The sequence below is a fragment of the Sebastes fasciatus genome, chromosome 22 (assembly GCF_043250625.1).
Source record: "Sebastes fasciatus isolate fSebFas1 chromosome 22, fSebFas1.pri, whole genome shotgun sequence".
Classification (NCBI taxonomy): Eukaryota; Metazoa; Chordata; class Actinopteri; order Perciformes; family Sebastidae; genus Sebastes; species Sebastes fasciatus.
Genome location: NC_133816.1, coordinates 6859144 through 6882057, shown reverse-complemented (window position 1 = coordinate 6882057; position 22914 = coordinate 6859144). Strand labels below are relative to the sequence as shown.

The 22914-nt window shown below is 41.1% G+C and overlaps 1 protein-coding gene across 20 annotated transcripts in view; it reads left to right on the top strand.

The window, feature by feature from the left end:
* The window catches only part of LOC141760990 (receptor-type tyrosine-protein phosphatase delta), a 400655-nt gene that overhangs the window by 214685 nt on the left and 163056 nt on the right, over positions 1 to 22914 (top strand). The gene's annotated exons all lie outside the window — the stretch shown is intronic.

Here is a 22914-nt window from a genome sequence, read left to right as displayed (position 1 = left end):
AAATTAGACAAAATTAAATTCATAAATCTGTAAATGTATAGCATTTTACTCCCCCAGACTGAGGGTTTTGTTAATTTAATAGTCTAGTTAGTATCATCAGGACAAATACCTGCCAAATTAATGAAATTCCCATCAGCCTTAGCCGTGCTTTCCGTTTAGTGCGTATTGGCAAATGTTAGCATGCTAACACACTTAACTAAAATGGTTAACATATTATATATTACACCTACTAAACATTAGCATGTTATCATTGCAATTGTGTTATCATGCTGACATTTATCTCAAAGCCCTGTGGTGCCCAAGTACAGCCTCACAGAGCCATTAGCATGGTTGTAGACTCTTAAGGCTTTTACACACACACAGGGGCGTTTTACTTTCTTTGTGTGATTAATCAAAGGTCAATATATATTTTTTTGAACTGTTGTTTTTGTCATGAGTACTTTCACACAGAAGGTGAATATTACGCGGCATAAAAAGCAAATGTATTTTTTTTCCGGAACAAGGTAGATTTTTCTGAGCTTTCGCACTGCGAATAAAGGCATCGACCAATCACATTGTGCAGAAAGGACATCCTCAATACGTACACTACAGTGTACAATAACACGGAGGCTCTGTGGTCCGAACCAAAACGGCAAACTTTATTACTCCTTTCAACCTTGATAAAGGCAGCGCATACCACATCCACTCCTTCCGTTCTTAACTTTCACATTAAAAGCACAATACACTTTGTCACAGTGTGTTTTCAGTTAATGAACGTTAATTATAACCTTTTGGTCGCCTAAAAATGTCTTATTCAGCGTTCGGTTGTACTTAGCTCCACCCTGTCTTGTCTCTTCTGGTTGAAAAGAAAATCTAGATGGCGACGGCCGAAATGCCGAACACGAGAATTCAAAATCGTAGTTCACAAACCAATGGGTGACGTCGCAGTGACTACGTCCACTTCATATATACAGTGTGTGGTCGCAACTGTCGCAAATTTGCATAGCTGCCGGTATGAATAGTTTAGATGCAAAATATTTGCAGGCGAGTATTTCACATGTTCATGTTGTTTATTCTTCACGCCCCCTATGTGTAAAGGCCTTTAGTCTTGTTATTAGCATATAGGTCTGAATACTATTGATAATGTTGGCAGGAGAAGCAGGGACACATGTTTTGTCGTTTTTAGTAGAAAGAAAACGGTTGAATTTACAGGGCATTTTGTGGCTTGCTCCAGCAGAATCCTCTGTCAGCTAACCTCTGCCAACTATATTCCACATTCACTGTATTTAGTGGATCACATTCATCAAACAGTGGCTTAACTGTTTGCGGATGCATGTCATCACAGTTGTGATTCATCTAAAGCCCCTTTGAGTGTTGGGGCACCGGATAGTGCCAAACAGCCTTAGTGTGAATTTATATGTATAAGCAGTCCCCTTATATTTTAGAATAGTAACAGCAGAACACCCTCCTAAAGGGATCATAATAATTTCCCTATGCCCCATTCCCATCTTATTTATGGCACAGCACACTGGTTTGTCACTTCCAGCCAGTGTGATTATTCACCTGGCGAGCATATTATTCTAGCAAATACCACAGCTATAAAAAAAATCATATTTCATTCCAAGGGTTTGATGAGAAGGCGCTGAATCCCATTTTCCCAAATATCGGGTACTCTGTGCGACAAGAATATGGCTTCCCTGATTACATTATGCCTCGGAGCTGTGTTTAGCCAAATGTGCATGACTTGCAAGTATAATGTACAATAGGCTGCTGCTAGTGTGTCACATTAAGAAGAAAAAAAGATGGAGAGGAGGCAGAACGTAGAGGTCCCCTTTCATCAGACTATTTTCATGCAGATGGAATCCTCCAAGTTGAATTTGTCTGTCACTGGAAATTAAAACTCAGTTAAGGTCATGTATTTCTGGTTACAATAGAGTGGCTGCAGGTCTTTGAAATATTGAAATGTCTTAAATTATGTTATTTTAACTTGTGGCCTTGAAAGATTTCAGTGTTTCAGATATTAAATTAAATTCTGGAGGCTCAAAGATATTTCTTAGTGCAACCTGTTAAGGAGTCAAAGTCCAGCCCTGTCACAGTGTTATATTATCATATTCTTATTTATGTATTAAATAGGTCTAGGTATCTAAGAGGTCTTTGGTAATAATGTGAAAATAAGCTATACCATTTAAAAAAAAAAAAAAAAAAACATACGAACTAAACACTTTCTTATTTCAAAAGCAAACAATATCCCATATTTAAGGAACAAAATCATTCCTTGATACTAAAACAAAGCGACCTAAGCCACAACTAGAGGCAGCCTGCAGCACAGATGTCCGCCACATGGAGTGGACGCAACTCATTTGTTGCACTTTGCAGTTATTTATTTATTTCCTCGGTCTGGTATAGGGAAACATCTGTCACCTTTGCCTAAGTGCCTGCTTGCATGATACATGGACTACGATTCAGGATAAAACACCCCCATATTGTTTGGCTCACCGGTCCCGAGCTCAGGTGCAGGATCCTGTTTGGCATTTGGATCGCCCTGCTGTTGCAATGGAGGCAGGCAAGACCCAAACACCTGGAGACCTCGTGTGTGCCACCAGAATCAGTAGTCGCTGCCAAAGCTATCACATGGCTTTGCTTTGTTTTTCAGTGACATCACACCTTCCTTTAATGATTTTTTTTTTTTTTTATTATCAGTGTGCTTAAATTAAAATGCACCAGTCCTAAAAGTATGATTATACATGTTATAAATGGAAACTTTTCCTCAAATTAATATGTATATAGTTTTTGAGCTATATGTTAGATAGAAAATTGTAACCAATGAATAAACATACGCTGTGCTATATATGGATACACTTCTTTGTTTTATAATTTGTTTTGAATAAATAAATAGACTTCAATGCTTGTTAGCTGGAGTGGTCAGTGCCATACGGTCTAAATTGCTCCTGTTCCCTTTCTGTAGTCCTTTTCCTAATGGCAGTCAGCCCACCCTCAAAGTAAATTAATCAAATGGGCATAGTGCCACACTTGTGGAACAAAATCTGACGCTCGTGTCTGAAGTATTTGAAGTGTCACCGAAGATAAAGGATGTCGGAGAGGTTCTAATTCTCAGAGCCCCAGCCCCGAATAGCCATCTGTATTCTCGTTTCTGCAGCACTCACTAAATCAACACACTCGACACAAGCCCGAGGATGCCTCCGCACAATCATGCATGACAACATCAAAGCTATTCTTTATTGCCTCTCCTCTTCATTTCCCCCCTCCTCAGACCCTCTTAACTGCTATCTGGAGCTAAAAGCAGTAGTAACCACGGCAAATATTATCTTTGGGGTTAGCGCAAACACTGAAAAATCCCAGCTGTCTCTTGTCAGTGGTTTCAGTCACAGCTGATAGCCGTGCTCAAGGATGATTTTATCCTCGCGGAGGTGCGAATTTAACACGTAAACCCGCATGCACATGGATTACGAGGAACGGTTTGTAGACCTCCCATCTTCCCAACAAATCCTTAGTTATAGACTGTTTTCAGCATTCTTCAGGATCTCCCCTTAATTGCCTGTCTTTGTTCCTACCTCAACATATTGACAACCATAAATCTCTAAAATGTCGAATGAGCCAAATCCCCAGATTTCCATGAGCGGGATGTTTCAATGATAAGCTGGATCTGTCATTGGGGAGCCACTCAGCACCCACAAACAGATTGAGCAGGCACCCAAGATGGATCTGTCGACACTTCATTCTGCATATCTCTATTTAATGATATTATATTTCATTTCCCGAGCAAAGAAAACACCATTACCCAAAGCAGTGAGTCGGAACGAGCCATTCTGCAACAGATTCCAGGCCTCCTTGGTGGTACAGTAATTGAATTACAATTGCATATGACACAAAGTTTGAAAACGATTGGACTTGTTTCCATTTGTTCCATACACACTAAGCTCAACTTTGCACACAGTTAAAAACATTGAAACATACAGCAGCTTAGTACTGTCTAAATATGACCAAAGATGTTCTGGGATGTTCAGTGGACGCCAGCTGGAGCCGGACTACAAACAAATTATTATGCTACATGAACATATATGAGTAAAAAGATAGGGACAGCTGTTTTAGGCATGCTATATAATCCCGTAATTTTTTAAAAATTAGCATAAAGGATGACATGGGTGGCCAACCAGTGGCGAGGTCACAAGAAATGGTCCTAAGGCAGCATTTAGGTAGATTCCTGACAATCATTGGACCCATATTGATAACTGCCTAAAATTCATTTCCCTGGTAACCGTGGTTAAGTGCTTTGAAAGCCATTGGGGTTTTGAAAAGTGTGCCCAGTTGTTTTGACCACCGATTGAAAAGCAGTTATCATTTCAATGGGAGCGATATGCTCATAGGGGAAAGGACAAAAAGGTCAGCAGAAGTGGAGTAAGTGCTCCCTCCGGCACAAACACAAGGCCATTCAAAAGGCCCCACAGAGAGACCGGAGGAAATTGATTTCAGCTTTATTCCTGGTCAAATGCATAACTCTGCTGGCGGGTGACCCAATGGTGGACCTGTCCACTCAAATTAGGAAACCATTTGGAAGATATGGCCACATGTGAATGGCCTATCACACTCTATGAATATTGTGCCACAATAACATTATTTCACACATCAAAACATCTAGAGGTCATCCAGTGCTCCTGTTTTGTGAGTGATGATCTTTTTGTCGGGGCAGGTCCCCCCATCTACTAAAGTAGTTAGTGATAAGTGCACTGTACGGTCTCCACTGGCAAAACCGAACAGTGACACTGTAAAATGTTTCTGGGGCACTGTCATTGGCACAAATTACATAAAGACATAAAAGCTTTCGCTACTGGCTGCATGCATGACAAAGGTGGGTTGGCACATATTTTTTCCCCATTGATAATGGAGAAAGAGTGCTTTCAGCTCCACTGAGCATCCCCCAACACCGATCGCCCATCATCATCCCCCTGGAAAAGGCAAGAGGGGTGAACTTAGGGAGGTGGAACATATAGTACATCAACTGTCTGACAGTTTTAACACCAGCTGAGTTGACAGGTTTTGAATGGATATTTATTTTCTTGGTCAACTATTCAGTTCTTCGCAAGCAAAGAGGAAGCCATTCACATCGCCTCGGATGTGATGGTAATGGTTTAATTAGAGTCTCAGTTCGAATTGTCACGCAATCTTTGCTCTAGTGCACCGGTGTGCCTTAAGTGTGCCAGGAGACTGTTTGAATTCCATGTGGTACAGAAACTATATTAACATGGCACACATGCAATTCGTCATGCAATTCTTCTTTCTAGCAGGGGGCGGTAGTAGCAGGAAAAGAAACAGCTGTGAGTTTGTTCATTCTTGTACAGTTTGTCCTTTCTGAAAACATGTCTGTTAATGTGAAGAGCATTCGATGACTAAAAGTGCACTATATAATTTATTTTGAGCCATAGTTTTAGGTGTGATCAGTTCAAAAACTAAAGGGTTGGTTCACCCAAAGTGACAAAAAATTACTTTCAGTTTCCATTGGAGCTATTTATTTGGTAGAAGGTAGTTCCAATGCAAACTGCAGCAAGGTTTGTGCTTTATCCAGAGTGACCAGGACAGTGTTACTGGAAAGAAACATTATTGTTGAATTTAGAATTTTTCCCTAATCTCTGCACAAATCTGAGAATAGCATTTTAAATCCTATTCACCGCCGTCATGCAGTATATAAAGTAATTCAATTTTTTCCCACCTTTACCAGCTACAACAAACACATTAATGCATCAATACTTATAATCCAATAATATAATATGCATTATTCTGAAATGGGCTATTCTGCATAATGAGTACTTTTAGTTTTGGTACAGTACCTCAAGTATATTTTGATGCTAATACTTCCACCATTGGCTGGCGTGATTACGTTAAATATCCCAAACAACCTCTGTAGTTTAATTTACAGCAGCCACTTGTTAGTAACCGCCTTTTTTAAGACATGTAAGGGCTTCAAAGCTTCACGAGTGGGGTATTCACTGACGTATTTCATGTTGTAGAACAAAACGTGGGAATCTCCTAAACTTGTATTAACCACAGACCTTATTTCAGGCATCTAACCAAAAACTCATTCACAAAACCATCTACTTCGAGGCGAGGGAACCATCCATTTCCGGGTTTTAGGACTCATTCTTGCAGCATTCTATTGGGCTGGCAGCAGGAATCTTATGGACAGGTGTCTCAAAACAGCTGTTTATCTGTTATCTGTTAAAGTTATCCCCATGGCACAGTAAAGTTAAGTGAGAATATATGTAATTTGGGTGAACCGAGCCTTTATATGTGCACTTGTTTCCATAGTCTCATCTTTTTAAAGGCCATTGGTAGAACAATTGCAATTATTTCATTCATTGTCATTGACATTCACATGGTCTTCCCACTCAGCAAGCTCATTTTACAGTCAACGCAGTGCCCTGTGGGAGCTCTCTGCTTATAGCCACATACTGTGTATACATGATTTATGTATGTTTTGTTTGCTTTGCTGCTTTTACAATGTTGCAAATGTGGTTCAGTTAAGAGCTGATTTTCAGCCCAAAGAAGAAAAAAAAAAGGCCAATGTTTTTTTTGTTACCCACAACCACTATGTTTATACACTACACTACAGTATATGAAGCAGGACGGGAGCATTGGTACGGAAAAGAGGGTTGTACCAACCATCGCTATGTTGCTTCAACACCACGGACCTCGGGGCTTTGCTGGCTGCCAAGCTGCAGTCACCCACAGAGCCGTGTGCTTATTTTCTCTGCCCTCTTCTTGACCATATGGAGCATAAGGGTCATAGGGACACGGTGTATCACAGATTTGTCCCTGTGTGTGAGAGTGTGCGCATGCATGTGTGTGTGTGTATATGTATTGCCTGTTTTGCGAAATGAGCCAAATCTGCTCGCTCGTGTCTGTGGATTTGGCAGCGGGGTGCATTGATTTTGTCAGCATTTGCATTTTCCTGCCAGCCAAGAATACTTTTATTAGCTCTCTACCAATATAGATGCAGAAAACAGTTCATAGTCTTTCCACATTCTGCTGTGTTGGACTTAGCACAATGGCTCTGTTCTTTTCTCTGCTTATGCAGGGATTCCTTTTTTTCCATTAAATTCAAAACTAAGAATTGCAGAGCCAGTGCGAGCCGTTTTCTACTCATATAAACGACGGACTATTCCATGGTACAAGTGTAAGGAAAACCCAAGATGATGAATGTAAATGCCAAAGGTCAAAGACACTATATAGGTGGAAGATGATGAAGTGTCTTTTACTCCATTGCCAGCTGATCCGGGGTCAGCTTGTCAGAGCTGACACGGTGACATAGTAGCAACCTCTCACTTAATCACCATATTAATTCACCCATCACAAAGCCCTAATGACACCGCCGCTGGCCGATTAATCTCCGAATTTGATTTAGCGAGTGTCCATTCATCATAACTGACTGTTTCAGTATGCAATCAATATGGCCCTTTTAGCGCTTCGGACACCTAGACCTCAAGAGGTACACAGTCATGGTGTGAAGAGTGTTGTGATAAAGTAAATGCTTGCCCAGGCCAAAAGGGAGAAGCATCAATCATACACCGGTGCATACATCAGCGGCACTTTTTCCTCGGGTTCTCTTGAAAGCCTCTTTGAAATACGAATCAAACGGTGCTGATGAGAGCGCCAACACTCTCAACAGTGAACATGTGTCTATCACTTCGTAAAACATGTCCTCCCTGACCACAATGAGTAAATAATTTTAGTTGGGAAACACGTAGCGACACAGCCTCATCGCTAGCGGCGCCCAATTTACTTGTGCGGAGTTGTTTATATTCCTGTGTCTTGGAATAAGCTGCGTTGCTAGTGCACCTTGTCAGTATCCCTGCACGCTCGCGCTTGGACACACTCGCCCATACATACACACGCCATCAAGCCGTGGGGCGAAGGCAGCTCTGCTCACTCAAGGGGAAAGTGAACAGCTGTGCCTGTGACAGCTGGAGCAGTCATGACATCCCTTCACCAAATATCAGGGATGGCTTAGGACGCGATGGCGAATCAGCCGAGAGGGGTCCATTTACAACCTGGACGAGGCGCCGAGGCTTTAGCCTGCGACCAGGCTGAAACGACAGAGCTCGGTTTTTCCTGCTCGCATTTGCGGTGATAATGTGAGAAGTAATGAGTTTCTCCTTGGTCTACGGCCCATATAATAGTCCCCCATTTGCTTCAAAACAAGCCCAATGGAGCAAATTAGATAATGTTGTGCCTGTGAAAAATGAGCTGAATACTAATGTTTATTTTCAGAGGGTCCGGTTCCAATGATCCCTCATCAGATTCTCACCAGAATCTTGTTTCATTGCTTACATTTTCTAATCTTATCTAGAACAACATGGTAGTAATTCACTCAGGAGAAAAAAAAAAAACATCTGGTAGATGCCTTAAATAAAAAATAAATAAAGCTGTACATTAAGAATTCAGTCTGTTTCACGAATCGGGCGGCATGTCAATCATTTCGCCTTGCCCTGGAGATACATTAAGAATGCAAAATGTTATTGCACATAAACACTTTTTTCTAATCATCCCCTAGTTTGGGTTTTGTTTGAAATATTAAAAATGATGGATGTCTGAAATGTGTTAGAACCGCTCGTAATTGTGAAGGCAGCATTAAAAAAAGAAATCAGTGTACTATGCAAATGAGCATAATCACCTTCAGCCCCTTTAGCGCCAGGCCGATTTTAATTACACCTTAATTTCATGTATAAATACCCCCAATTCAGACGAGCTGCTGCCGTAAGCCCCAGCAGAATAGACTGAGTGGGAGGACTGTATAGGTGCAGATAATTACAACTCGCCGTTATGGACTCCTGATTATATGAGGTGGTGGCCAACATACTGTCTCCAAATACCACTGAATGAACCTCATCGGGGTGATAGATTAAAGTATATCACAGCTATGACAGGGGTGTCCTGTAAGCTGAGCAGTACTTCATGCATGGCCAAGACAGTGCCATTTTATCTTGAAGATTCAGCTTGACCAGCTTGTGATGTTAACACAAGATAACCAAGACAGCAGTCTTGCCATTTCACATAGCTGAGAGAATATGACTCCAGGTTCAGGCTGTTCTCATACACCATTCGTAGCTATACTTAAGAAAAGTAATGCACTTTAATTTGTATATATATCCCACAAAATCAATTTGTATGTAATCCACGGAATCCTCGATGGGGTCTCCATCAAGAAATACACGGTAAATGACGTGATACCATACGCAATCACATTGCTGATGTTGTTGGCATGTGTTTACAAAATAGCCTGTTTCCACACCCTTTTTTACTATTTATTCCTCTAGGTGCAACAACAACTTTGCTCTGTATTGCAAATGCAACACATACAGTAAGTTCTTATTGTTACAGGCGACTCCTCCTCCCCCAGGTTTCCCCTCAGCCCGTGTCTTGTGCTCTCATTGGCTGTAGCCCGTGGCCAGAGTACCCGACAGGTCCAGATATTTAGCATGCTAGATATCTGAAATGTGTCTGCGAGGCATCGGCTCACGTCTTTGAGCAGCTCACACAACGCTCGAGCGCCAATTGGCCTCTGATCTGGGGCTTTTGTCGAGGAGCTCCAAAAACTGTCGGAGCGGAAAATCAAGGCTAAAGTTGTGTAGTGAGAACTAGGCATTATTAGTTTTGTTGCCTAATCCTAACCAAGTTGTTTCCTGTGAAGATTATTTTGAAAAGACTGGAGCGGAAATTGACATGTTGCTGGACATTCGTAGGAAAACGCACAAAAAATGAGGAATAACCTTTCGTAAGATATCATACGAACCGTTGCATGAGAATACATTGCCAGGTTATATAAATTCAGAGTCTTACTCTGAGGGTACCAACTGGTTACGTGGTACAGTAAGACGAAGCATGGTGGAGCTGGATTTTCCCCTATCATATGTTCTGAAAACTGTTCAGTAAGTGGAATTTCGAGGCTGGTTTATGTGTAAAACAGACCTCTGAATACTTCCATCTGAATTTGTCTTTTCCCCGAGAGAGGTTATTTAAAAACCAAAGACTTATGGTCATGTTTGTGGGCACGTTTGTGTTTCCAATTAAGTGTGATTTGTCTCCGGAAAGTTTCCAGCTTTTAATTAACTTGATAACATTAAGTTATTTTACAGAGGCAACCACATGTTTGCTTTTTTTCCCCTTTTTGATGAAAAATATGGAAATGACAAAATGACATATGTATGGTTAAGTTAATGTATTTCAGAACTTCAATATATATATACAGTACTACCTGGAAAATTAGCCCAGACTGAAAAAAGCAAAGCCGCAGTCCATCTTGAGAAAACATTAAAGTAGAACTATTAATAGAGGCTTTTCTCCTGCGGGGACTGAAGATTGAGCATTGTTGAAAACACCGGAGGAGCATATGCTGAGGCACAGCTTGTTGCGGCCTCAGATGTTCCTTAACAGTTGATTTCCTCAAGTTGCATTTCCTTTTTCACCACGTTATTGTGCTAATTATCTTTCGCCACGTTCCACATGGGCGGCTCTCGGCGGTCCGCACAAACTCCTGTTTTTTTTCTAACCCCAGAAGCACCCAACACAGGGGCCCGCTGAATATCAGCCCAGCTGTGTGACACTATTGACTGTTTTGAAATGCGTATGAGAGCTGATGGAGCATTTTCTTGCTCCTCGCTTTTGCAGCCAAATAAGATTTGTGCAGAGCAAATTTCCTGCGGAGTCTCTCTCACAGCGTTGATATTCAGGTAAATTCATATATAGAAAGAAATCATTGTTTATATTGCCTGCTTAGAGTGATTTGTATTCTACCGTATGTACTCCACCTCCTACCATGCTGGAAGGCTCAGAAAGTATGAACCAAGTACTTTTATTATTCACCAAGTGCCACTAGTAATTGCCATAGACAACAGCACACACTGACATGGAGGCAGAGCAGTCAAAAAGAAGTGTGCCATTGTATTGCTTGTCACGCGAAATTTTCCAGCTATACGTTTTTCACATTTCCCTCACACACTCAATTGTGCCGCCTTGAACCTCTGCTGTCTGCCGTGATGTAAAATGGGTCTGTACTTTGTGTGTGCACACCTGTGTTCCAATGTTACGGTTAGAATCTGAACCGTTATTCATGTTCTGCTAGGAGTAACTACTGCGGTTTGACCTGACTGTAAAATCTCCTGACTTCAGCATACCAGATATGATCTTGACTGAAATGCCAGCATTGAAATTCAGACTAAATCTGTCACTCTGTAATGTTTCTGATCATTTCTTTTTTGGCTCTTACAAGCAAGATGACAAAAAAAAAAAAGAAATCAGCTTTGTGGGTGGGTTTTTTTTTCCTGTAAAAAAAGAAGTTAAAAAAATAAATGAGCCAATGCATATTTCCCGTTCTGGCTGTTCTATAATTTCAGACTTGCCTACCGAGGTCAGGGGTTCCATGCTTGAATGCCCACATTTGCATCTTTGCTCTGGCCCAGCGAGGAAGAATGAGCTGTTGCATCTCCTCTGATGTGCAAAAGTGAGAATGTACAACAGCATTCACTGAACTACATGCGCTCCACTGATCTCAGCGTGAAACTATTTCACCACAGCGGGGTATGCGTCTCTCACAAAAACTATACAAATGCAAAACCGCATGAAAACGGGGGCAAGCTTTCATTGGAGTGCACGGACAAAATGCATCGAGACACAATAAGCAAAATAGTTGTGCAAAAAAAAAAAAAAAAAAAAATGCTGCCTAATTCTATTTACATGTATTTTGAATAAACAGCACATGGTTGGCATTGCATACATATTTTTGCTGTGTGGCAGATATCTGGTCACATTATCGCCTCTGTTTTTCATTCCCCAATTATCATGCAGGATCATAACAGCAACAGTAACCAAAGGCATTTGCGCTGGCTGGGCTATATGACCCTTGTTTGTCATTCCCAAGCTACTATGCTCACGATCCATGCAGGCAAGGTGAAACCTGCATCCATTCCTCATATTTACATATGAACTAATGATTCCCCTGTGGGCAGACTGTGGCCTTCCAAATACTCTACGTGGTGCGACTGGGGTGATGTATAGTAACTGAGGCAACTGAGGCTGGTGACTAACCCAATATGATACATGGTTTCACAGCCTAATTGCAGCTCCCAGCTGAATAGGCCATAAGCCAACAGAGACCTACTGACCTTGGTGGAAGTAAAAAAGGGCCCCATGTCTCTACATGACCCATTTTGTCACTGAAAAAATCTTTGCGAGGCATTAAACTACTCTGAAAGGCTATTGTGAATGGCCGTGTTTGACAACAGTTGCCACATGGGCAGGGATGTCAGGAAAGCTGCTTGCATATTGCATTGAGAAAGAAGTTAACATCTGCCACATACCCTGGAGAGAGTACAGTGAAGTTATACAGTAAGTGGTGCTTTACCTATATGGCAATATCTCTAAGGATAGGGAATTTAAACAGCATCAAACAGCCTTTATTTATGTGGCAGAGGCCTCCCATACCAACTGTTCAGTTCCAGGATGCAACATTAAACAAACCACACGTCTGTTTGCATAACTTAACCAATACTGGTACATACCGCCGTGTCCAACTATGTTAGACACACCTGGAGGAAATCTGCTCTGGTGGTGGTATGCCACACAAAGATAATGATGAGAAATAATATGCCATCTTTCAAAGGAGGCAGATGCTGCCCTCTTTGTTCTCCATCACCCGTCTTCCTACCCCGTCGAAGCTAACAGCTGTTCTTTTGCTGTGCACTCCAACAGCCGAGTAAAGGCAGGAAACAGATAATTGAAAATGTCGATCTCATTAATTATCACGGCGAGGCAACTTTCATTGGGAGATAAATGGCTCATTCTTTTAGTCTCAGACCTGAGTGCTTACAAAGCAAAATCATATTCCATGGCAAAACCTTTTTGACGATACCTAGTGATCTCTAAAGCTTAAAGCTGCATTCAATGTTTGTATTGACAATGGATCATGTGTAATGTGAAAGGGGTTGCTTGTAGTGGCAAACCCACAGAAAATGATGTGCTCAGCTCTACAAAGCTTTATAGCATCTTTCAGTTAACTGTGTTGATTTTACAGCCCGCAATTTCACACTTTTCGTTCACTCTCACTGCTCTTATAGTGTTGTTTTCTGCAAGCAAAGGTCTAATAAATCCACTGTACGCTACCTGCCCAGCACCAGACAGAACTAAGTTAGCAACTAGCCAGATAAAAAAGATGAACACGCAAACCGGACTAGTTGGAAAATTTAAACATTGTATCATCCTCACATTGGTTTGATTTAGGAGCCGGACCTTTAGGTGTAAAGCCACCCTAAGAGCCAAATTTCCCCTTCAGGAGTAGGTGGAAACCAAAACAGAGCTAAAAGAAGATTGAATATTTGGACTTCATCAGGAGGCCAGAAACTCCAAATGAATGCAAATATATCTGTTGGATGAACAATAGGCAACTGTTTGCTAATGAGTCCGTCATATAAACATAAAATGTGATAATGTATGGCAGTATTGCAGGTTTAACTAAAGTTTGGGGTCACAAAACAAGGGAATATATTGTTTGCTACTATCATATAGACCAACACTCACATTTACACTTCCACACAAACCCAAGGGAAAATATGCAAACTCTTCAGAAAGCGAACAAGCCATCGACATTCGTGCTGCAAGGCAATGGTGCTGTCCATTGAGCCACAATGCCATTCTCACTCTACATTATGTTGCACTGCATTGATAATTTGTCATAGTGACATAAAAGAACACAAATTAACATAAACCAGTATTCCTATAGTTTAGCTGCACTATATGAGAGCGTATTACATCATTTGAAGAACTTCACTTAAAGACAAAAATAAAGTCTTTCAGCTCAAACTTGCAACATTGCAGACAGAATATACTTTCTTTGCATTGCAATTCCCTGCTGTCAAAACTTTTAAAAAAGTTTTTCAGCAACTCAAACCCACAGTATGAAGCCACTCCTCACAAGAGAGGAAGGACAATTTTATAGAAATGTTGTGACTAAGTGTCGCAGATTATATACTCTTACATGGCAGATTTAAACCACTCTTCCTGGTCCATTTAGAGAGGTGCCAGCCAGTGTTGTAACCTGTAACACATACTACAACTCCTAATTGATTTTACAAGGCAGCTTAGGCTCTAATTGCTGATTTGCCTGGGGAGATTCTTGATCCAAATGGCTTAGCAACTTCTTTTTGTGGTGTGGTGTTAGGAGATTTTCATTCATGGGAGAGAAGATAGGACGGGGATTGAATGAATGTATCAAGAAACAAGTTGTGTGCTGCATTTAGAGCAAAAGGCAGATATGAGCACACTGACATGAGCAAACAGATGCATTCCATGTACCTCGCATTCAGTCCATATCCAATCTGAAAGTTATTTTTTTGAGGGGTGACACAGCAAATTGTGTTCACATTTGGAGTATGATAACATTTTTGACATTACATTTTTTTCAGATTTGGAGAGCAAGAATTCATTGCAGTTTGGTAAATGATTGCAAAATTGCTTTCAAAGTGTTTCACGATAAAAATTTTGCAAACCATTCAAAACAGATCTCTTACTTGGTTCAAGTGTAGAAGAAATTAATTGGATGTGTTTCAACAAGTTTGACACCGAATCCAGGGCAGATGAATAACTGGATAACAATATCAAAAAGATCTAAGTGATAGAACTCGGCGCACTTTGAATTCCAATGCAACTGATTTATTTTCCCTCACTTAATAAGTTGTGCTGTACAAAAGAATACAAACTATATCCCCCCGTGTGCTCAAATCTTGTCATCTGTACTGCTTTTGATTTTGAATGAAGCTCCTTTTCAAAACACATCAATGAAATGCCTTAATGGTCATCAGCACAGAGCTCGCACATGCATCAATCAGCATTAATCAGTGCAGCGGGAAGTCTCATTCAAATTCACATTATTGAGTGACCATTAAGCTAATGCAGTTCTTTTTCAACACAGTGTTATCACTGTGTTGAAGGAATCACATGTTACTGCAGTGGCCAAGGACACTGTAGTCATCTGGCAGCAAACACTGTATCTGCTCCTAGACAATGAGTACAATACTGACTTTGTGAAGCGACGCTTTTGCCATTTTCCCTTTTATGCTCCACAGGGCTTTGTGTAAAGGTCCAGCATTACTGGAATGTAAAGCTTATTTCAGAGTGATATTAAAAACATTTTAATGGTGCAAAAGTCAATGTCTTTTTTTCACTCTGTAGAACAGCTGCAGCCTTTCCAGTTATGTGACATTACGGGAACTCACTTTGAGTTATCTATGAGCAGGATGCAAAAGGAAAGGAGTGGTAAAACACAAAGTTTGGAGTGTGTCCAATATTGTGTACCATGAATATTTAAAGCTATACCTCATCAGTTATTTTTTAGGGCTCTCAGAGTTAGCACAATAATAACGCATTAATGCAAATTTGTTTTAACGCCACTAATTTATTTAACTCAACTTGCGATTGTTGGGTCATAGCAGGCTCAGTTTTAAAGCTGAGTGAAGATACTGGTATCATATGCAACTATAAAACCTAAGAAATCCATTGGTATCAACTTGTCATACTAGCTAAATACAGACATGCCCACTTTATGATAATCCCATGCAGTTTTGGTCAAGTCCTAGTCAAGTGAGCACACTGACAGCTGTTGTTGCCTGTTGGGCTGCAGTTTGCCATGTTATGATTTGAGCATATTTTTTATGCTAAATGCAGTACCTGTGAGGGTTTCTGGACAATATTTGTCATTATTTTGTGTTGGTAATTGATTTCCAATAATAAATATATACATACATTTGCATAAATCAAGCATATTTTCCCAATTCCATGTTGATAAGAGTATTAAATACTTGACAATTATCCCAATACATTTCGAATAGATAAAAAAAGTGAGATTAATTTGCGATTAACTATGGACAATAATGCAATCAAATATTTGAATCAATTGACAGCCCTTATATTCTTATATTAAAAATGAATCAAATGACTACATGTAATGTAAAACTGGGTCACTCGTAGTGATGCACCGACAGAGAATTATGATCCGACTGCAGTTCCCCTCAGTTCTTTGGAGCATTTCAGTGTTTTTCAGCTAATTTTTTTTTCAGTTTTATGGCCCGAAACGTCACTGTTTTGGTTCACCCTCACCGCTCTCATAATCAGCAGAAGCAGGCAGCTGTTTTCAACATAGAAAGCTCTGATTAACTGACTGTCCTGCCCAACACCCAAACAGTATACAGACAGAGTGCGCAACTAGATGGTGAACATACTGGATCATTTAGCAACTGCTTGCTAACACATTTTCCATAACAACTTAATTAGGTGATAATATGCTAATATTGTATTTACAGCCTGTTTTGCTCTCCCCGAGTGGCAAAAACACTTGTACATACTTTTCTCCTGTTAACATGGGGCAAACGTAATGGTGACCTGGTGATTTCCTCTCGGTTGCACATAAAAATAGTTTTGCCCCATTAGTTCTGATTTGTTCTGACATTCTCTTCACTTTTATTAGCTATTGTTTCTCTCGCAGCCATTTTATGTACAGCTCAGGCTCAGAATGAACATTAAGACAGTAAGGTTATTTCCCAGCAAATTCAATTTTCATTGTTATCTTTTTTTGTTGTTGTTGATTATAGCCCATGCACTTTTTGGAAAATAATTTTTCTTTTACAAGATTGTGACAGATAATATTTAATCTCATACTAATGGTATATTATAACATATTGTCTTGTTCAAGCAAAAACATTGAACAAAAGGTCATTTAATTTGCTCTGACGGTTTGCCTTTCAAAACGATGCATATTGTAAGAAGAGCACAAGCATGATTAGTGAGCTTTAATAAATATCTACTTAAGATGCATCCACTTATCTTCAACCAAGGTTGTACATTCCTGCTATATAACTGTGAAGACATCAGGTTGAATTTGAAAAAGTATACATTATCATAATAATATGATACGGATGTAATAATGTGCCGCTGAGACCTTAAACACAACTCCAAATATATTCACATCACAGGACCAGAAAACCATGAATTGAATTTTTTAAGCACAAAGGTCCATCGTTAAATCTCCGAGGTGCAGCCCGTCTCTGATCGGATCACACATTCTGTGTTGTTTTGGCCCTCATTTCCAAATCCGCTCCTGAAAACACCCGAGAACTAAACAGTATGGGCATATGATGGGAGTAATCTGACAGAATATATGCAGTTTCATAAGACCAGCCAGGCAGAAAATAGATTGGGGGGTTGTGATTTGGGGGAGTTAGGATGGGAGTGGCGAGGGTTACAGTGAAATAACGTGTCACTCACTCACAGTGCAGACTGCTGCCTCTGCAACCGGGGCTGAAGCATGACCTACAGCCTCTTTCATGTGATAGAACCTGAACATTTGTACCTTTGGCTGCTTTAAAAGCTCTTATAGAAAAGCAACAAGAAAAGGAGACTTTCTGGGAAAAGAGATCCATTTTCACATCATTTATTTTGTCCGTAGTGCTGTGACATAGCTCAGTATTTCTGTATGTGCTCTGACAGAAGTGCAAGGTAATTATTGAAACATATGGATGGCTGAGCCCTCTCTTAACCCTCTCACTAATGATGCTTGGCTATTACAGAAGGGCACGGGAAGGACACTTCTACCATTAACTGATATATCCCACCAGAGATCCATGACTTATCTTACACTTGTTGGCTAAAGAGGAGCTGTTAGAGAGAAGTGGAGAAAGGAAGTCTGAAACATGTGACCTCATTCATGATGTATTCCTTAAAACACAAAAGGGACCATGATCCACATGCTGCAAAATACAAAGTAGTTTCAGTGAAAGCATGGAACTGCTCAGAACCTTGACTTCATTTCCATGATAAAATCTTTTCTTTCCCCCCTTGCAAAATCTTGCTTTTCAGTATAATTTTCTGCTTCGCTCTCACCAACATGCTGACCAAACAAAAGGTGTTTTATCATCATAATCACTTTGGATGGTGTGGCCTCTTTTCACATCAAATTGACATCCTTAGATTCAAAAGATGGATAGAGCCCTGGTTCATGTTTAAAAAGAAAACTCACATTTTGCCTGCTTTTAAAACATGCTGCACACTGTATTCCACTGCATGTTGTTACCAACAGAGTCAAGTAACCGCTGATGGACCGAGAACATTTTAAAAGGGTTGCTCTCTGAGGCTGATGGTACTCCGGGTTTGCACAGAAAATTACAACAATTGCTTAATCTTTGCTACATCAAAGCTTTTCCATTGGCAGCCAGATTCAATTTAACTCTAGACAACCCACTTCAACTCCATTAACTTTCTTTGCTGAATGGGATCAGGGAAGATGCCTCCCCATAATGCCGGCTCGCTTAGGGCAATTTTTTCCAGCTTGGAAGCTGCAGCTCTCTCTCATGTTAATGGACCTAACAGTTACCCTCCCCGGTCCATGCAAAACACGCGTACATCCCCCAGGTACATCGCAGTGTGACCCAGCCAACTGGAGCTTTTTGTTCATGTGGTCTTGTGGCTACGGGCAAAAAAGTGATGCTGCTACACAATGCACTAAAAGCTTTGGCGGACAGCAAGAGTCCCCAGCACAATGGCTGTAGCCAGTCCAGACGCAGCAGTTGGAAATAGCTTCACTCCTTGCAGCACGATTCAGCTGAAATGGCCTTTTGCTAAATAGAACTCAGCAGCAGCAGCTATTTGGAAGACATATTTGCATTAGATTATTAAAATGCAAAATGGACATGACAGACGTAAGCTCAACTCGAAACACAATTCTAACAAAGTTTATTGTTAGACCACATTTTGTGTTATCGGGTGCCTTGACACAACCTCGCTGTGCTGTTGATTTTATCTTCAGGCAGTGTAGATACAGTAGAGTGTGCCACAAGTCCAGCTGAGTGGGTGAAACTACGGAAAATAAAGGCCAGCGAGTACATCTGTTCAGTCATTTTAAGTGATTTTTTTTTTTAGTCCACTATTGCCTATGGACCACCTCAACACATTTTCCAACTGGCACATGGCACACATCTTTGATTGGTCCATAACGCCAGAGCGGCTCTTACATCCATCTCCCCCAGTTGCTAATTGAGACAGGAGAAAGGCTTCAGCCATCCCATTCTTTCCCTAAACGACTATGGGACGCTGGAGACCAGATGGTCTGTCTGCGAATGTCACTGGTGGCCAGTTGTTACATTTGACAATGTGGGCCGATCTGGCAAGTATCAGTACAATTTTTTCGCTGCCTTCGAGAAGGAGCAACTGGGAAAATAGCACTTGGATTGATTTCATCCCTCATTCGGCGCACAGCAAATATTTTTGACAAAGACATATGGTGGAGGGAAGTGCACAGCAGCAGGCTGCCCGGCCTCAAGCCTCAGCCGTTTTCACTTGATTGTTTCAGGCAACATGCACATTTAGACAAGCAATGTATGCAGTGTTCGCATGCAGGCAGGCTGGCAGGCAGGCACACACGCTGCTTTAGCTCACACACAGAGGCGAGTGATGAATCTCTGCAGAACCACAAATTTCCCTCCCTTACAGTATTCTCCCCAAAGCGTCACAATGTTTACAAATATAATCCAACACATCGCCTCCTGCTGGTGTTGTTAAATCATGTTCGTCAGCCTACGTGAAGTCAAACTATTTGTCTCCGGACCACAACGCTGCATGCCAGATGTTGGCTGTAACATGTCAGGAAGGAAGTAGCGACGCTGACGCTCGGAGCTCCACCTCGGTCACCCCGTCTCCAGCTGAGCCAATCTTTGAGAAATAGAGTCTTTCACCTTCAGTCTATTTGGAATTGGGAGGGGGGGGAACCAACCTGACGTTCAAAGTTGCTTGCTGAAGCAGAGTCCCTGTCTGGGCTTTGGCAGCTGGACTGATAGCCAGCCCTGTGGAATGGCAGCTGTTGAAGGGCTTTTTAAATTGCGCCCAGGTTGATGGGTGGCTGTCAGGAGGGCAATGGACGGAGAATTTCGAGAGAAAAAAAAAAAAAAAAAAAGGATGGAAGGGCAGGAGGGAGGGGAGCTGGGGGGACAGTGACCCTGACACCAAAGGTGTACAGACGAAGAAATGTCTCAAATCCTGAAAAAAATATCCAAAGTGAAGGTATTGAAAAAGTGATGAACAGGGAGTGGGATGGGGGAGGGCATTGGTGAGGTGAAGCGGGAGGGGGCGACATTAACGTTAGAATAAATGGAGCGCCAAGGCCTGTCATCGCGAGGGTTATTTAGGTCGGCAGCACATCATCACCGTTCATCATGCTTGCAGAGTATGTTTACATACAGCGGGATGATATCACTTTCTTCGCGAGCTTGATCGCCTGTCACAGATACAAATGGAAATGTCAAACGTCTCCTTTTCACAGCGTTTTACAGTAGCCGTCAAATCTCACCATTCTATTAATTACAATAGCTGAGACATGTTTCCACTGGCTTTTGAATGAAATCATTGTGAACGCACAATAGCATTTCAAATCAAGCAAAGTGGAGATACTGTGTTTTGCCATTTACGGCGCAGTGGAGCCCTGTGGGTGTCATATAATGTGACTCTTTCAGCCTCGCTGGCTAATCTCGCCTTGCTGTGGTTGCGCTGCGCAACAGATGGTGTTTTAAGAAGGTCATCATGTCTATTTCCCCAGTTGTTACACATGGTCGTTTCATTATTTGGGGGATATTTAAGGCACAATCTAGAACCTGTCAAAGTGTTGTCAAACTGCAGCTGAATAGACACAGCGCTTGTTAAATCTATTAGACTCTGTGGAGTGTTTAAGATTGAAAGTGTACACTGAGCGGCAAATTATTTTAATAAACTATCCAATTAGTAATGTTAAGTGTACTCTCACAGCTCTGTAGAGTGACTAGCGGTAATGTCTGCCATCCTAACATTTATCATACTATAAAGTGAATACAGTCTTGGGCACCATTACGTGTGACTGTCTATCTATTTTAAGGCACCTTATTGTCTGGTGCTATTCTCAGTTTCTTGCAGGCTCAAGCTGGAATTTATTTTCTGCATCTCCACATACTCACAGTATTCAGCATAAAGCAAACACATTGATTTCCCTCTGTTTGTGTCTCTAACCAACTGGCCCTGTGAGGCTCCGATAGCACCAGACTGGCTACATTCACGGCCAATTATTAGCCATAAATCTACAAAGGGCGGTAGGACCTCTGACAGGTGGCTCTCTTATTGCCTGCTGATTGCTGAGTGTACCTATTAATCATTTTCTGTATTCCCCACCGGTCAAGACACCTTTTTTTAGTGGAGAGCCAGATCAGACACAATGGGGCTACCAATTTCCTCTTTCTGAACTCTTTGTTGTGTTTTGCTCTCTCTCATTTGCTCCTTCTCAAAGGATGCTAACATTATATCCAACTATAAAGCAAGGAATCTCTGTCTGTCTCTTCTTCACATATCTTGAGAACTGCTCATCTGATCGACTTCACACTTGGCGGGTGAAATGCTCAAGGGAGTGCCGTGTCGAATGTGGTGCAAGTTGGCCAGATGGTGGCACTATAACAATGAATTTTATGTTTAGGGCTGTAACTGTTTAACCATAAGTCTTAGAAACAACATTCTTTTGTCCTGGATTTTGTGGGTCCAGATGAATCTATCCATATACAGTAAGCCACATCGCTTTGCGTCTCGACTGATTTTTCCGCCATTTTTGAATTGTGTCCAAATCCGATTTTTTTTCTACTCATACACATTTTGAGCAATCGTCACAAAATGTGGTACAGAACATTGCTAGACCAAGCTGGAAAAAGTTACTTTTTTATTTTTGATGTCCCATACGGTTTTGCTATAACTGGCCCTCACAATTTGCTTAAATTGTGTGGACAGGGCTTATACTGTAGTACAAAAAATGACATATCTCCTGATCGCTTTGTGCTATTGGGACCACAATTGGTGGACAGGTGTAGATATGATGTTTGAGTTACCATGGCAAATTTGGTGCCATTTGGCCAATAGGTGGCGCTGTAGCAGCATCTCTATAAAGGAAGGAATCTCTATCTCTATATACTGTATATATATATATATATATATATATATATATATATATATATATATATATATATATATGACTTCCCTTCACATATCTCAAGAACCGTTCATCCAATCAACTTCCCACTTGGCGGCTGCAAGCAGCCATACCGCGATTCTCGACAATGCCGCAAGCAGCACTTCTGGGGGCTAAGCAATCTGCCCATTCCAAATAGGCAGGCGTTCCAAATGGGCTATGCACTTGTTCCTCCAATGCAAGATATAATTGATGCTGACCACATTCAAAATATTCATTCAAAATGGACTTTTTTAAGCTCAAATACATCAGATTTGCAAAATGTCGGTTTCTACACATACCAAGCTGACACAGACCAATATTAAGGTGGTGGAAATTACAACAATGGTTCAAAGACTATTTTATATTTTGAAATGTAAAGGATTTGTCATATAGCAAATGATTGTATGCTTCCATTGCATTCATTGAATCCAGGCACAGCACCCATAAGCCTGTGTCTAGAACAGCTACGCGATTATACGCCAGTGAAATGACAGCGTACTGTACATCAAACTGTAGCCATTTAGTCTCAGTAACTCCATGATATAGCTTGCATATAAACTAGGAATAAATTCCCCTTCAGCATTTTGACAGCAGCTATTCAGATACTTAGCCCTCATACTCTGCAGTCATATTCCTCTGCCAGAATCAATTGCGCTGGCAACCATTGCCGAGCCTGAATTTTATCTCCCAGCTGGAAAAAAAAGGGGGGAAGAAAACAGAGCATGGAGATATGCCTGTTTATCGGTCACACGACTAATTCTCTCTCCCATCTCTCTCGGTTCCCCTTTTGAAAGTGAACTCGTATTAATCTACAAGACCTTGAGCGCCTTATGCACACAATCAGCAGTGACGTGCCCCTTTTTTTCCTC